Source organism: Sciurus carolinensis, chromosome 11, assembly GCF_902686445.1.
Source record: "Sciurus carolinensis chromosome 11, mSciCar1.2, whole genome shotgun sequence".
NCBI lineage: Eukaryota > Metazoa > Chordata > Mammalia > Rodentia > Sciuridae > Sciurus > Sciurus carolinensis.
The window spans coordinates 56,150,517-56,168,309 of record NC_062223.1 but is presented as its reverse complement, the minus strand read 5'-3'; the positions used below and the strand labels follow the sequence as shown (position 1 = coordinate 56,168,309).

Sequence of the window (17,793 nt, the reverse complement as noted above, 5' to 3'; positions counted from 1 at the left end):
CTGATGTTCCATCCCTTCTGTATTGTATCAACAGAGCCCTCTCCAGCAGCATATATACATTCTACAAATCCATGATGTGTCAGTAAAACCCTCCCTCCCTCCTATCTCCTTCTCCAACCAATACCCCCATTTCTCTCTCTCTTCACAGCAAAACACCCAAGAAGAACTGGTAAACACTGTATCTTCATTTTTTTTTCTTCTCCCATTTTCTGATCAGGTTTTGGTTCCTATCATCAAACCGAAGAAACTTTTATTCAGGTTACCACTGACCTCCACATTCTCTCTAACTCTGAGCCAATCCTCCATCTTCATCTGACTGGACCTATCAGCTGCATTTGTTTGTTCTCTCCTGGAAAATCCTTCTTCCTTAGGTTGCTGGGCCACCAAAAATGTGGAGCAGTCATTACTATTTCTCACATTCTAAATGTAATTATCAGTAGGTTCTATTATTTTATCTTCATAATATATTTTAAAAAATGACCATTTTTTCACTACCTCTGCATCTACCTGCCTGGTCCAAACCATCACCACCTCTCACCTGTATTGTTGGAACAGTCTTCAGTAAGTTTCCTGATTCCACATCTTCTGTGACCTTGGTCCCAGCCTGTTCTTAACCCACCAACCAGTATAATTCATTTAAATTAGGTAAGCTCTTTCCTCAAAACATTCCAAAGCTTCCCATCTCACTTAAAGTAAGAGATTGATCCATAGGATGGCCTGTAATTCTAAAGGGATCTGTCTCTTTGCTGCGTCCCTAGCCTCCTTCTCTATCACTCTTTTCCCTGTTTATTCTGTGCCAGGCACATACTCCTTAGGCTGTGGTGGTCCTTGACATTTTCCAGGTGTGCCTATCTTAGTCCTCTGCATTTGCTGTTTGTTCTGCCTGCAATATGGTTCTCTTACATAGGCTCACGACTTCCTTCCATAGTCTCTTTTCAAGTGCCTTTCACCCATAAAACCACCTAAAGTAGAAACTTTTTTACCACATTGTTCTCCATCCCGCTTACTCTGTTTTATCTGCATCTTTCACTTCCTGTATTTATTACATATTTTTATACTGTTTCTACCTTTGCCTAAAAAGGCAAGGGTTCTTCAAAATAGAGAACCATTATAGATAATAAATCTCTATTGAAGGAAAGAATGACTATACTACCCTGCTTCCTTTCTATTTTATGTACTGATTGAGCACTTTGAATTCCCTATGCTATTGATATGAAACCAAACCAGGCCAGATCAAAACAAAAATGAAGAAGGTGGCCTTGATTTTCTGCAAGCCACCAAATGTGTTGGAGTCTGTTTTGCAATCTTGTGGAGCCAGAAGGATATAGGTAAGGATATTTTAAATGGGTGCGAAACAGAGATAGTTGCTGGCTGGTTTGGAAGTGCCATTGGGCCTTTCCTTGGTTGGAAATGGCCAAAGATGTGGATTTTGTCAGGTGAAGCAGGTGGGATGGAGTAGAGGGCTTAGTTGTAACAGTACTAAAGAGCTTCCACTTCTTTAGCAGCTACTACAAGCTAGGCCTTGTGAGTTACAAACATTTTATTTTAGTATAATAAAACCTAGAAGGCATCTCTCGCCTCCTCATTTTGCAGAGATTAAAAGATGTGTCTGACTCTCTAGATCAGAAATGGATGTGGGCGCATTGAAATCTCATTAATGGGGAGGAAAGGTGAGATGCAAGAAAGTACCTCTAGGTTTCTCTTCAGACTGGTATTCTAACCCACTAAATATGTTTGGAAAATTTGCAGGAAGATTCAGATATTTACTAGGTCTTTCAAAGACTCTTTGTTGAGCTAGCTTGCTTGCTTATTTATTTATTTATTTATAGTTTTGAATCTGCATGACACTGTGGGGGATGCAGAACTAAATACACATTATATTTTCTTAAAAGCCTGTGGTCTTATTTGACGCATATAACCAACTCAATGACTCCTACACTGTAATAGACAATACTGTATGATGTGGTGCTGAACTATGTGTCTAGTTTATTTTAAGTGCTGTTGAGAAGAAAGGAAACTCTGTATCATCCTTTCATTCAGCATTTAGTAAGCGTGTTTTATGTGTTAGGTCCTGTGATAGTTTCTGGGAATAAAGAGATGATGGTGGTGATGGTGATGAAGATGAAGACAGCAATGTTGATGATTGCATGATGTCATTTAAGTGAAACATCTAGAATAGGCAAATTCATAGAGACAATAGTAGACTAGGAGATGGGGGAGGAGTAATAGAGAACCATTACTTGATGGTTATAGAGTTTCTGTTCAGGGTGATGAAAAACATTTTAGAAATGGATTTGGTGATGGTTACACAATATTGTGAACATAATGCCACTGAATTTTACAAGTAAAAATGGATAAAAAGATACTTTTTGTTACATATTTTTACCACAATGAAAAAAATTAATAATGTAATATATCAAAATTTATTGAAAAATATACATTAAATAGGTGAATTGTATCATGTGAATTATATATCAATAAGGTTGTTAAAAATTACCATGCCAAAAAAATTACCATGCAAGAAAATAAAACACATATTGAGAAGGCCTATCATGAATCTGGGAAAACTGACCTACAAAGTCAAGTGTGAGATCTATCCCAGTAAAAGTATTGTATTTTAAGTAAAACTTCATAAACTCAAGGCAAAAAGACATTTACAAAGGAATGAAATTCAGGTTGGCATCAGACATTTTGACAGCAACATACAAAATAAGACAAAAGTAGCACTTTCAATAAAACTCAAGGAAATAAATGGTGAGAATAACTTCTGAGTTTGACAGCTGTATTGAGTCTTAGTGTATTATACAGTCAGTGAAGTGCTAAGAAGGTGTTCAGAACCAAGGGACCAGAATGTGCAAAAGATGGAAGCCAGAGAGTTCATGAAACTTCCAGGACATTCAAATAATTCACTGTTGTTGGAATCTCTGTGGAGTGGAGAGACTCCTAAGACCTTAATTTCATCAGGTAATTCTTTTATTCATGCATGTACTTTACTAACATTTCTTGAGTATTAGACTAAGTGCTTAGTAATGTTCAGTTAATGTGTTACTCAGAGAGTTTATGAGATCTATATAAAGATGTCAACTCTTTTTTTTTTTTTTTTTAAACAATGACCAAAAGACCACACAAGAACAACTTAGAGGAGAAAAAGCTGATTTTGGCTCAAGGTTTCAGAGGTTCAGACCATGGTTGGCCAACTCCATGGCTCTGGGTCCAAGGTAAGGCAGAACATCATGGCACAAGGGCACAGCAACCAGAAATCAGAAAACTCCACTCACAAGGAACAAAATATAAACCTCAAAGTCATGCCCCTAGTGACCTACCTCCTCCAGCCACACCCTACCTGCTTACAGTTACCACCCAGCTAATCCATATCAGAGGATTAATCCATTGATTAGGTTAAAGCTCTCATAATTTAATCTTTTCACCTGTGAACATTTTTGCATTGTCTCTCACATGAGCTTTTGGGGGAACACCACATAGCTAACCTATAAAAAAAGAGATGAGGGAAAGTTTCAGAGATTAGAGGAATATGCATACAAATTTTTATATTCAAATGAAAATCTAACAAGACATTTACTTGAGTAATTTTCCAGTTGTTCCAAATATCTTCATTCAAATGAAGACTTGCATTGCAATTCTCTTATCAAAGCTAGTATGGGCAGTGTGGTGGAAAATATTTTAAACTTTATTTTCTCTTTTTCATAAGCACATAATAGTTGCCCATATTTATAAGGTACAGTGTGACGTTGCAATACATGTATATAAGTAAATGGTATTTGCATCTCCTTATCATTTCTTTATGTTTGGAACTTTTGAGCTCCTGTCTTGTAGTGCTTCATATAATATATAATAGGCTGTTGAGAACCACAGTCACCCAACTTTAGTGTATAGCACTAGCAGTTGTTCCTAAGTGTGTGGTACTCATTCTCTTATTTCTATTCCCCTCATCAACTTGCCTTCCTAACTTCTAGTAATGATCATTCTACTCTCCTCTACTTTGAGATCAAATTTTTTAATCAAATTTGAGATCAAATTTTTTTCCACATATAGGAAAGAATACGTGGTATTTGTTTTTCTATATTTGACTTATTTCACTTAACATAATATCCTCTAAATCTATCCGATTTGGCTGGTGGACAATTAATCTATATATGAAGCAGAGGGAAGCAAGCCAGTTCATCCATTGGCTAATTAGTATTGCAGTCATGGGCAGATGTTGGTGTATAGGAACTGATCAGGCTGACACAATTTGAGTGTACAGGGGCTAAAATAAATGAAATAAAAGCCATTATTCTTGAAAATATATCCTTTTGTACAAACTAGGTACTGGTGATGCAAGGCAAATAAGAGCTAATGTCTGCTTTTAGGTTGTCCACACATTACTGATTGCATTACAGCATGTGAGTGAGATAGGCACCAGGTATGGTGAGAAGATCAAAATTTTAATCTTCATATGCTCTCGTTAGTGAGCATCCCTAGTCTCACTGCAGTGCTTCATTTGAAGCTGAATTGACTTTCAATGTATCTTCCTACACACTTGTGTGTTAAGATGCTTTGGATGTAACAGAAAACACCTTGAATAACTTGAGCAATAAAGATAATATTATTAAAAGGTTAACAGATTATACTATGGAAAAAACATAAAGAAAAGAATTTAACTGGGTATTATGGTTTAGCACTTGGATGTCTCCTCAGAGGCTCATGCATTGGAAACAAAATTCCTAAGGCAGCAAGATTCAGAGGTGGGGCTTTTAGTCAATGATTAGAGGTCTGACCTCATCAGTGGATTAATCCAGAAAATGGATTAATTTATTGATAGCTGAATGGATTCTGGGAGGTAACTGTACACAGGTAGAGCTTAGCTGGAGGAAGTAGGTCATTAGGGGTGTGACCTTGGGGACTCTATCTGTTCCTGTGTCCCCCATCCCCTGCTTTTCAGCTGCCACAGCTGAGCAGCTTTCTTCCACCATGCCTTTCCACCATGTTTCTGCATTGGAGCCAGCCAACCATGGACTGAATCCTCTGAAACCCTGAACCAAACTAAATCTTTCTTCGTCTAAGTTGTTCGTGTCAAGTACTTTGGTCACAATAATGAAAAGCTGACTAACACACTGAATCACCGGAGGACCCAGAAGACCAAGAAACATTCAGAGGACTCAGTATCACTTTTGTCACTTCACGTTAGCATCAGGTAACACTCAAAGCAAAACACAAAGATTGACATGATTCATATAATTTAAAGAAGTAATTGCTATGCATGGGACCTCAAAATATATAGGTAAGGAAGGCAGGCTGCATTTTCTTTATGTAAGAGGCAAGGACATAATCACAGGGAGAGGAAGTGATTTGTTCAAAGCCACACCCCAGGTTGATTGGTTAAGCCCAGGATTTAGAATAGAATAGGATCCTTCTGACTCTTATCTATTCTTTTCCAATTAGTTTTCTTCAATACCTTCTTCTCTTATTAGTATGCATTTTATAATTCTCTCACCTTCTTAATTTTTCTTTTATCATTCATTTTGGTCTTTGGAATTAAAGGAGTCACTTGCATGTCCTTAATAAAGGGCTTATTTGAGACATGTCTGAAAACTGCCTTTAATTTATACCCTGTAACCTGAACATGAAGGGGCCACTAAAAAGAAGGGATAATTAAAGTGGTGAGGAGGAGATCTCAGTCATCTCAGTGATTTTCTTATTATCATCCAGGAAATGCCTTATCGGAAATGGGCCATTATAGTTTAAATGATGAGACGGAGTTTGAAAAGGGGTTGAAACTTCATTAGACACTTTCTGAGCTTAGAGTTGTAGCCCATTGTTTTCCAAATTCCAATTTTTCCTCCACAATGAACAATAACTTTTTGATTAAACAGCTGGCAGTTACTATTGAATGCCTCACATTTAATAACAAAAGTCTTCCTTCAGAACAGGAAATTTTTATCTAAATTGCTTTGCTCTTCTTTGGTGATTGTGAACTTCTAAAGTCTGACAGGACTGATAGCATGAAAAAATAAGAATTTCTTTCAAGAAGACGATGATTACTTTTTAAAAGGAAGAGCCCCAAACTAAATGAATAATTCATTGTGCATACTACAAAGCAGAAGTCAAGGCACACAAGTTGTCCTCTCTGTAAACATTATTAAAAAACAATCAAGTTTGTATTGGCACATTTATATTGGGAAGACTATAGACAGCAGTTTTGAGAGAAAAAAACATGAAAGCACCACTTAGCAGTAAGGACCTTCTTCCTTTTACTTTTTTCTTAATAAGAGCAGACAACATTATTCAGCAAGTACTGTGTGCCAAACCCTGAACTAAGTCTTCACTCATTAGTTAACCCTCCCTGGGTCTCTGCCTGCTTTCTGCTCATACTCCCCTTTGGTTGAGATAAACTGGAACCACAGGAGAGAGGTAACTTGTGGTCAGGTCCACAGGTCATTCTCCTGTGGAACAAAGCAAGGCAGAGAGGGACAAAGAGTACAGTGGAGTGGGGCAAATGGAGAAAATCCAGCTAATTCTAATTTATACTTCTTCATAGTATTAACTGGTACTTAAAATTAAATTATAATGTTATTTTTTCACTGCTATTCATCCACACTGCAATTCAGGCTCTTGGTGCTAGGGATATGATACTGTTGTTGTCAAAAATAAATTAACAGGTGCCTGCCTAGCTGCCATCCATCCATCCATCAATCATCTATCTATTTCTCTATTCATCATTCACAACTGTTATTAACAGGAATGGTCAGGAGAAATCTTTCATTTCTTTATATGCCTCACAAAAAGGTGAATGTTGAAGGATTTCTTTTTCCTTTGTACTGCTTTCCTGTTTTTTCCTTAATTTGAATAGAAAGACCTTCAGCAATGGTTCACAGTAGAGAAATTTCTCCCTATGCCTGTCAGTCTACCCAGGAAATGCCCTAAGCAGAGTCCCAGGTTTGCTTGGCTATTGTGCAGCTGCATCTGACTGGATCAGCTCCCAACCAAGCATGATTCTGCTTCCTGAGATCAAATAATGCCAAATCAGGCCTCCATCAAGGATTCTTGTCTATGTGGGGTCAGGCTGGCACCTCTAAAATTGATTTTGAGAGAGGCCTAGGAATTTGTTTTTTGAAGAACTCATGAAACCATCCTGCTACTTAGCCAAGTTCGGAAAATGCCACAGGACTTTATTGTGGCATTCCAAAGTCCTGAAAAAGTAAAAAGGTCAAAGAATATGAATCCCTGCTTGAATCTGAGGGACTACAATCTAGTCTCTCATAGGAGTGTGTGTGTTTGTGTGTTTGTGCGTGTGTATGTGTGTAGACTGTGGCTGTTTAAGACTTCTGGAGAGAAAGCAAATCATTCTCTTCATTACTTATCACAGCTGCTAGACCTTGACATATTCCACATGCACTGTTTGGAAATGTTCAATCTCCAGGCCTCTGGGAGATATCCATTTGCTTTGGGAAGCTTTAAATTGTTACATGAGAATGTCATACATGCTCCCTGTGTGACAGAAAGCTTTTGGATGCTCACGTATTTATATAACAAGTAGCAGAAGGAGGTTGGTTTAGAAGACTTTATATATCCTTTCTGAGCTGAGTCCTCGTTACCAGTGTGTATTTTATAGAAGCAATTGGTTTTCATTTGTCATCACCAGGATCTAACATTTACTCTTTATCTAAGTTACTAATAAAATTATTTTCTACAAAATTATCACCTCATAAACATTGGCAAGTATTTTGGAGGCAACTAGCCCAGGATAAAGTTGAACACTAAGAATAGCACCTTTGACCTGGACCCTGGAATAGAGAGGACCAAGGGTTGTGGCTCTGATATGCCATTGGTGGCACCTTCTAAGGAGTAAATTCAGGGTTCATGCTCTGTTCTGTTTACTAACAGATTGCTCCATAGCTTCTTGTGTAGAAATTGTGAGGCCGACGCTGGGTTCTCAATACTTTTAACTGGTCAAGTCAAGTGACTTCTGTGGGGTTTTCGGTATTTTGTCTGAAAATGTTTTCAACTGAAGTATTTTTTAGATTATTTTGTGAAAATAAGAGACTCAATTCTATTCAATAACACTAATAACGTTCCACTTGTAAAAACATCTTAGACCTTATAAAGTGCTTTTGGAGTGTATGTTATCTGAGTGTTCATGGAAAATCTGTATAATAGTTCTTGCTACTAAAAGTTTAAAAGTTAACTCAGTGGTGGAGCACTGGCCTAGCATGCATGAGGCCCTGTGTTCAATTTCAGCAACTTAAAAAAGAATGTTTATGAATGAGTCAATCATAGTTGTGCATGCCTAATCCCAGTGACTCAGAAAGCTATGGCAGGAGGATTACAACTTTGAGGCCAGCCTCAGTAACTTATCAGGACTCTGTCTCCAAATGAAAAATAAAAAGAACTGGAAATGTAGCTCAATGGCTGAGCATCTGGGTTCAATCTCCATTACTGAAAAAAAAAAATTTATGGATGAAAAGCCTGATGACTCACAGAGATTCAGTAACTTGCCCCAAGTAATAAAACATAAATAGTAAAGGTAAGACATAAATGATCTTTCTCTATCTCATACTGTTTATGTAATCCACTGACTGAATATTTGACTTTTTAAGAGCAGAAACATCTGAGACTAAGGCAGTATAGTGTGGCAGAAGTTCACACCTGGGTTTTCATTTAGGCATTACCATTTACTGACTGGCAATAGGCAAGTTGTTTAAGCTCTGAATCCCTGTCATTTGAGGACAGCAGTATCTGTCTTTTAGGGTTATTGCAAGAATTATAAAGTATGCAAACTTACAGACTGTGGTAAGTACCCTCTTAAGGTGATTCTTGTGGCTTTTGAGGCAGTCTCTCTGTCTCTTCAGGTCTGAGGATTTTGCTTGTTTAGTGGCTCACCATCATCTGCTGGAACACCCTGCAAAGAATGGACATTTGCTGACTCCCAAGTCTGCCCCTTCCCTGTGTATTCAGCAACAAAATTTTTCCTATCTTGAGCCAAAATGACCATCTCAGAGCTTCCACCTGTTGATACACATTTTACTCCTTTGAGCAACATCCGCAAATATCATCCTTCTGTAAGAAGTTCTTTAAATATTGAAGGCCTTATCAAGTCTCCCTCAATCTAAAGATTGCACATCTCTGTTCCTTCAACCATTCATCATTTGATTTGGCTCATGAGGCCCTCACTATCTTGCTTGCTTCCTTCTGAAGTATGTCTGCCATTGAAATTTCTAGAACTATATGTGATTATCTCTGGACAAGTTGACTCAGACTAGAATGAAATAATTGCCTTTTTCTCATGATATAACAGACTTATTTTAGTTCACTGTTGACCAAAAGGGCTAGATTTTTTTTTTCAGTATGTTTTTCTGTTTGACCCTTAGATGTCAGACTGTCTTTCAGAAGCATATTTACCCCAAGCACTGGATCTTTCATTTTTCCATGTTAAATTCTATCTTATTTGAGTTGGTGCTCTTTCCCACCTACTAATATCTCTTTTAATCCTGATGGTATTATACTAAATCTGTTATGAGCAAAGCCATCATGTCGGCTTCCTATTTTCCTGCAGATTCAAGAAGCTCAAATCTGTTATACGGCCAAATTACAAATGTAAACCCTCAAAGGAACAAACTTACATAGGCTTATTTGACTCTGATCTGCAAAATAATCATTGTAGGATGACGTAAGCATTGGTCAGAACTAGTGGGAGGGAGATATCAGAGACAAAAGTATGGTTAGGGAGGGAAATCATCTCTGATAGAGTTAGAGGTGTAGATAAAGAGAGAAAAAGAACATTGTTAAAATTTAGTTGGTAGACCAGGAAAAAGCATGGGTGTGACAAGTGTATTCTAAGTGGATGAAATAGGCCACACGTAGGCTGATGTCTGAGCAGACCTTTCTCCTCTATTTGGAGTTTGTTCACATTCTGCTCTGGCAAAGTCTTTCCTGCAGTATTTGCTAATCTCATTTGCAAACTGCCACCTTCCCATTTACCACCACAAAGACATCTTCCTTACAGGTTTCTTCTTTGCCTCTGCTTTTTTATTTGCATTTCTATTTGCTCTGCAGTCAGCTGCAAAGAACAGTTTGGAAGCCTACTGAGCTTTGCTACAGGTCCTTCCTCCTGTATGGATTTAGCTGGGAATTCAGTTCTTACCTGTTGGGGGCATACTGTATTCATCTGCATAGAGCCTTTCCCCAGTGCAGTCTGTTTTCTCCTGTATAATGCCAGAGGTTAGTTTTTAATTTTGTCATTTGTTGAGTGTCATCTGGATTTGTTAAACAGATGGTAGGAGGGGACTGCAGAGCTCCTCTTGGGGGCATTTCTTTCATGTACTTCTGGAACAAGCCCTGTGTGCTATGTATTCCATGTTAGCAAATAATTTACAACAGCCAGGAAACCTGACTTAGAAATTCAACAAGTAGCTAATCAAAGTATACAGTTGGCAGAGCACCATGTCACAGTAAGCTAGCTTCAAGGACCCCTGTGTAGAGTGCAGTGACCTATGGACTGAATGCTCACGATTTGAGGGTATCAAGAATAATACCTGTGACACCACAGAGATTTCTTTTGCTTTTCTGGTGGAGCTCAGAACTTTGTTGTTATCACATTCGCCCTGTGAGGCCAACAGGGGAGAGACTACCTTATGCCTCTTTTAGCATCAGACCAGAAGAGGGCTTTCGCCTTGCATGCAAAGTCACCCATTGCCATGATAGGGGAAATCAAATGGAAATTCTCTTGTGTTCTGCATAGGAAAATTTTTCCAGGGAGTACCTTGATATTCACTAGTGCTGATAAAATGTGGTGAAGATGAGACTGTATGGTAAAGGAAGGTCACTGTAACTTTCCTTTCCAGGAGGCACGTGAGAGCTTTACTTCAATTTCAGGCAAAACCCAAGATAAACCTCTTCATTTAGTGTCTCATTTGGGCTTCATATTGTCTTATTGAACAGGGGCATAATACATGTCGACTCACATGATTTACATTGGAAATTCATTCTTCTATATAATTGGGAAAGGTACTGTGGAGTCCCTTCAGAGGCCTTTCTTTGTCCAGATAAATTAAAATCCAATATTCTGTCATAAGTAGTGTTGTTGAACCATCACATGGCTTTGTGTAGAGCTCTGAGGGCCTTATCTTTTAACGGGAAAATCAAGTTCTTCATAGAATATTGACTGTCCTTCTAAACAGATGTGACACCTGCCAGCAAGGATGTTCTTAACCAAAGTCATAAATAGGAGATGGTATGCCTTGTGAAGAGAATTCCTTATGTGAGTCCTGGATTCAGTGACTTTCACAAGGAGTCAATCAGTTATTCTGCATCATTCATTCATCTCAAGCAGGTTTTGTGTTTGACTGGATGTTTAATTTTGCATGGTATTATATTAGAAATCAGACACCTACCCTTTGCTGATCGATACTAATGTCATGCAAATTTCCCACAATTCTATCAATACAGTTTAATGGGCAGCACCTTGTTTAATGGCTCAAGTGAGCTCAAACCTCAGAAATGTGACTAAGTGGGAATTAGGTTTCCTTCAGTCAAAAGAAAGGGTAGATTTTAGAGGGTTGTAGAGCAAATGCATTATTTGCATCAGACAGCCTGTGTGATAAATTTGGGCAGATTATAATGTAATCAACTTAAGCTGTAAATCATTTGCTTATCAAAAGGATTGCACTTGATCTAATTAATTTTCAAGTTGCTGACTATTTTTCCTTTCTTTTTCTGAAAGACATCTACCTGGCTTTTCTGTTTGTGAGTTGTCTGCCTGACAGATTTACACTTGCTATCCCTATCTCTTTTCTGTGTGAAAAACAGTAAGAAGGGTTCATCTTGCTTTTTCTTTCCAGCTTCTCGTGTAAATCTCATGAGATGGGAATGGTGGGAAGACACTAGAAAAGGGTTATCACCTTTAACTCATTTTTATCAACTTTATTTCCTTCAGGATTATTTGAATAATGTAAAGTATTGAGTTTGACTATCTGTCTTCTCATTCAGAATTATTTGGTTTTGTGAGCTCTTCATAATAAAGTTCTGTCCTAGTAACTATCTGACCATAGTCCTTCTATTTTGAAGGTAGTGTCAGGGAATATTTGTTCATTCATTTATTCAGTATGTGGAGTAGACACTTGCTTTGGCTGCCCCTCTTCCAGACACTTGAAATGCTGACTTGAAGAAGATAGATAGCATTCTTGCTTTCAAGGTGCTTACAGTGTGGTATGAGGAGACCATTAATCAGCAAATAGCTAATTTTGAGGAGTTGCCTGTGTTGATCCTTGCTCATCCTATATAAAGTAACTCCTGACTACCTGCTCACTGAATCTTGATATAAAAGCTACTGATTACTGGGTCACCAGAGAAACTGGGTGGTTAGGAACTACCTTACATAGGACAATCAGGGAGGTACAGGAGACTACTGAGCAGGTGCAGGGATGCTATGGTAAGTGTTCCTTTTCTTCCAGACCCAACACATTATGGGTGGTAATAGTAGTCAGGAAGTATAGGCACAGCTTGCAGGTGAAAGTGCTGGGCCCTGGGATGCCAGAAAAGGCCAGTTCCTTGGTAGAGAGGTCTGGAAAGGTAGATTCAACCTTGACAAGTGCAGAGACCCCATAGTATAGTGGGAAGGTACAGTGTCATAAACTGAGGGATGGGAGAATTATGTCCAAATGTGTCATCTGAGTGGGGAGGGTCTTAGAGATCTGTAGAGAATAACATATACGGCAGCCAGGATTATGAAAAATAGTATATAATAAAGGACATATAGGTCAATCTGAAAGAGGAACATAGGATAGAATGCCCTGCTCACTGGGGACCTTTTCCATGAACTAGCTAAATCCATGGGCTTGGAGAGAGTGAACCAGCCTTGCCACATGCTCTGCCTCATGAACTTGTTTCCCCTTTTCCTTCCTGATAAGTAAAGTTAAGAATTGTAACTTAGTTGAATGAGTTTTTACATTGCACTTTTAGGAAAACAAAAATAAAAACAAAACAAAACAAACAAAAAACCCAGATGCCTGTATGTGGCATGAGAACATACCAGGACATACAGAATATATCCTCTTCTACTTGGACCTTTAAGTACTTTATGAGCTCCTGTGGAAGATCATATTTTTTAAATTGTTTGTTCTGTGAGAATTTAGTGTTTCTGCATCCGGGTATCATTTCCAACTCTTATTACTTTAACTTTGGGAAATAATAGATTGGATGTGATTTTTGAGGCTGGAACTATCCTCCTTTCCTGGTCTGGAGAGGCAAAACAGGAAGGTGTCCTTTGTATAGATTCTGAGGTCTGGGTTCAAATTCCAGCTCTGCTGCTCACAGGTTGCTTAACTGCATGCATGCACTTTAACCTTGCTTAGCCAGGAAAACCCAGCTGATAGTGGTGTTGTGAGGATCACGTGCAATAATATACTGAAAGCCCCCAGTACAAGACTTGACACATATTAGGTGCCATTCACATGCCATGCCAGCTCCCACTTAATTCTTCACTCAAAACTTGGCTATGGCACCTCCTTTGAAAAGTTTTCTCTGACTATGGTAGGCAGCATTCTTCTTCTTTTTCTTTCTCTGCTTCCATGAAGCATTGCACATAATATATTGAAGATTGAGATGGGTAGATGCATGGTGCCTATTGGTCTCAGGCATTGGACCTGAGGCAAGGACTTGGCAATCTTTTTTTTCCCTTTCTTTGTATTTTTGGTACCAGGGATTGAACTCAGGGGTGTTTAACCACTAAATCACAACCCCAGCCCTTTTTAGTTTTTATTTTGAGACAGGGTCTTGCTAAGTTGCATAGGACCTTGTTAAACTGCTGAGCTGACTTTGAACTCCTGATTCTCCTGCGTCAGTCTGAGCTGCTGTGATTACAGGCATGAACCATCACACCCTGTTAAGACTAAGCCATCTTAAATTTGCCTGTGTGAATCCCCATATCCAGGACGGTGGCACATATGTTATAGGCAGTCAGAAGTTTGTGAATTTTAAGGAACTGTCATCAGCCAGAATAAGGTGTGTATCAGAATGTTCCATTACTTACCAGAATGAAGAGCAAGGAGTTCACTATAGTAGCTTTGGATCTTTCATTTCAGTTGACTGGGGTGATGTCAGATTTATGCCACACATCACTGTGCCCTACCTGCCTGTTTATAAGAGCCAGTGCACCCAAACTGCACTTCAGGGATCAGCAGACTTTTTTTTTTTGGTCAAGATTCAGATTGTATTTGTCTGGCAGATGGACAGAATGACTTCCTCTTATACAGAGGTACATGTAGGAATGTGATAGTTCTATTTATTAGTTTATGGGATCTTATTGGCATTGGTCTGTGCAATACTCCTTTCTTGTCTTATGTCATTCAGTCATTCACTTTTCCCTGTCTCATTATTCTCAGCAGCCATGTGGTAGGAAAACACCATGTATATATTTTTTTTAAAAAGTGTGTGCAGTAGTGGGGATTGAACTCAGAGCCTCGTGCATACTGGACAAGCACTCTATCTGTGAGTCACACCCCCAAGCCTATCTATATCTTTGGCAAATAGATAATACTGTTTTTCATGTGTGTCTTTTTAATTTACATATGTTAAAGACCTTTGGGGGACTTTTTAAAACTGTATTTTAAAAAAATTTTAATCTCACAGAAAATTTATAAGAATGATAGAGTAATCATGTATTCTTTACAGATTCTGCATTTTTCTCTCTAAATAATAATTGTGTGCATTTACATGAGTATATATTTATGTAGACACATTATTATTTTGAGCCCTTTGAGAATAAATTGCAAATATCATGACTCTGTACCCCTGAATACTATAATTCCTGTTTCCTAAGAAGATAGTCACTTAAATATACACTTTCCAGTTACCAAAATCAGGAAATTGAGTATCAATGTAATATTATTATATCATCTACAGAGTTTTTTGAAAATTTACCATTTTTTTTTCTAATGTCCTTTATGGAACTTTTTTCCCCCTGCTTCAGTATCTAATCCAGGATTCCATCTTGCCTTAGTTTTTATGTATCTTTGATCTCTTTTAATTTGCAACTGTTCCTTCACTTTTCTTTTTCATGACATTGACATGTTTAAGAGCACAAGCAGTTATTTTATGGAATGTCTTTCAACATAAGTTTACCAGATATTTCTTCTCCATTGGATTCCTTCCACTGGGGGGAAAAAATCCTTGACTGGGCTCAGTGGCACATGCCCATAATTCCAGTGGTTTGGGAAACTGAGACAGGAGGATCATGAGTTCAAAGCCATCCTCAGCAAAAGTGAGGCACTAAGCAACTCAGTGAGACTCTGTCTCTAAATAAAATACAAAATACGGCTGGGGATGTGGTTCAGTGACTGAGAGCCCCTGAGTTCAATCCCTGGTACCTACCCCCCACCAAATTAAAAAAAAAAAGCCTCTGTTTTTAAACTCTTTTCCTGCTCCTGTGTCTATATCTAGTCAGTTGATTCTGCCTGCTGTGTGAAATCCCCTAGTGAGAGTTGCCTTTTGGAAAGAACTGGCAGAGCTGCCAGGAAGGCTGCATCCAGCAGAGTTTCTTGGCATGAGGAGGAGGTCCTGGTGGGGGCTGTATGACATAGGAAATTGGAATACCACCTTGATGCACGAGTGGTGGGTTGCCCTGCTCTTGCTGCTGGTGGTGGGCCTCAGATGTTTGCTTCCTCAGCCATTTCTAAGGCACAAGGAGCTATTATGCTTATGGAAGATAAGGCAGGATACAAAGTTGATCTTTTAGATGGTTCCGTCCTTCATTCACTCATGCACTTAATAAACATTGATTAAGGGCCTACTCTGCTCGTTGGAGCTCATCTTCTAGCATATTGAACATCAGCAAGAAAGTGTTTGAAATGAAAGCTCCTCTCTGAGAGGCAAATGTTTGAAAATGAAGGTTAAGGTAAATGGTTTGACATTTTCAATTTATTAGTAAAACAACCTTATAGAAAATTATGTTTCTACATCTTCCCCTAAATACAGTGATTTCTATTTCTCGCTGGCCTTTCTCATATTTACCAACATTGAACATAATTTTTGCATCGTTATCTCCATAGTACATAAATAATTTTGCATTCCATGTTCTCCAGTGAAAATTATTTTGTATGTAGTTTACCATTTTTCATAACCTGCATATTTATCACTCTTAATGACTGCAGTAAATTCTTTCCAGCTGATCTACTATGGCTTATGCATTTCTCTTTTGTTGTAAATTTGACTTGTTTCTAATTTTTTTTTTTACTAGTATTATAGGGGGTGGGGGGTGGTAGATTCCCTTTTAAGAGGAAAAATATAGCAGGTCCTGTGTTAAAGAAACTTTGATAAATTGTTTCATTCCAACAAAGAAAGGTTGGATTCCTGTGAAGAAAACACAGCCTGTCTTTTTAAGGGAAACATTTTTCCTTAATTATCTTTGAGTTTCCTTTTATAATGGAAAGGTAATTAGTAGAGAAAGATCTGATGCATTTCATATTCCTGACAATACTTTACAGATATCATTAGTTTCCAGTGGAGGATAGTAGAGTAATGGGCTATGCAGCTAAGATAAAGGCTGCTGTGTGGTAGCTCCCAGTTTCCACAGTCTCGCGATCATTCACTTTGCTTGACACAACTGGAGGATCTTCAGTTCTTCTGCACTTTCCTTCTGAGAGTCACTGGAGGAATACATCATCCTGTGGCAGGCCATCAGCTCTCTCCTAGCAGGAAGGATGGATTAATCACCCTGACCTCTGGACACATCTGAGGAATGAACCCTCAGTGGCTGCTCTGTGAGGAGACTTGAGGAAAGCCAGAATAGGCAGGGCACCCACATGGAACTGAGATTGACAGTTCATCTCACTCCCCTGGGAATCCTCTGCTCTTTAGATGCTGAGAGGTACTTGCCAGAGATGAGCTGAAGGCTTGTGATGAACTGGTGATTGCAGTAACTGTTTCTAAAGAGAGAACAAATATAAGGATTTGTGACTGATTAACTGGGCTTGGGTGGGACTGAACAACTGAGACATTCAGTGGTTTGGCAGGCTCTGTAGAAATCTTCAAAGATCCTGGAGTCGTGGACTCTTCTGTATTTGTTATGTGCCTGTTATGCATCAGATGAAGATTTTCTTCACTTACAGAATGTTACCTTCCTTTTGTTGCCTGGAGGTTGGACCTTATGGTTTTATGATTTTACTTTACTGCTCTATTTTCCTGCTACTTAGCATGGAACATGGAGCATAAAAAGTTGTCATTTTTTTTCTGTGTGTAGCACAGGGATGAAACTCAGGAACGCTTTACCATTCAGTTACATCCTTAGTTCTTTTTATTTTTTGGTTTTTATTTTGAGACAGGGTCTTGTTATGCTGCTGGTCTTGAACTTGCAACTGTCCTGCCTCAGCCTCCAGAGTTGCTGGAATTGCATGCATGTGCCACCAAACTCAGCCAATAAAATTTTTTGATTGGATAATGACTTTCTTTACTGGATTTTGCAGAATAAGCATGTGATCCTCTGAGTAACTGCAGTCCCCTGGGTTAAAGAGTTCTCTTAAAATGAGTAGCAGCTAACTAAACCAAAACAGGGCAACAGTAGGGTACAATGGGAAGTCCATGGACTTTGGAGCCAGGGAGATGAGGGATATTTGCTTGATTTTACTACTCCCTACCGTCTTTGCTTGGTTGATCTGTTTGCATTCTCAGAACCTAAACCTTTTCACCTTATCATTTGAATAAAACTGCTTTTCTTAGGGTTTGTATCAACTTCATTGCACACAGTAGACAAAGATATTGCCTTCTTCTTTCCTCTGTTAAAAGGGAAATAATAAAATGGCG

At 38.5% G+C, this 17,793-nt stretch overlaps 1 protein-coding gene across 2 annotated transcripts in view; it reads left to right on the top strand.

Moving 5' to 3' along the window:
* The window catches only part of Nell1 (neural EGFL like 1), an 865,354-nt gene that overhangs the window by 180,255 nt on the left and 667,306 nt on the right, over positions 1 to 17,793 (top strand). The gene's annotated exons all lie outside the window — the stretch shown is intronic.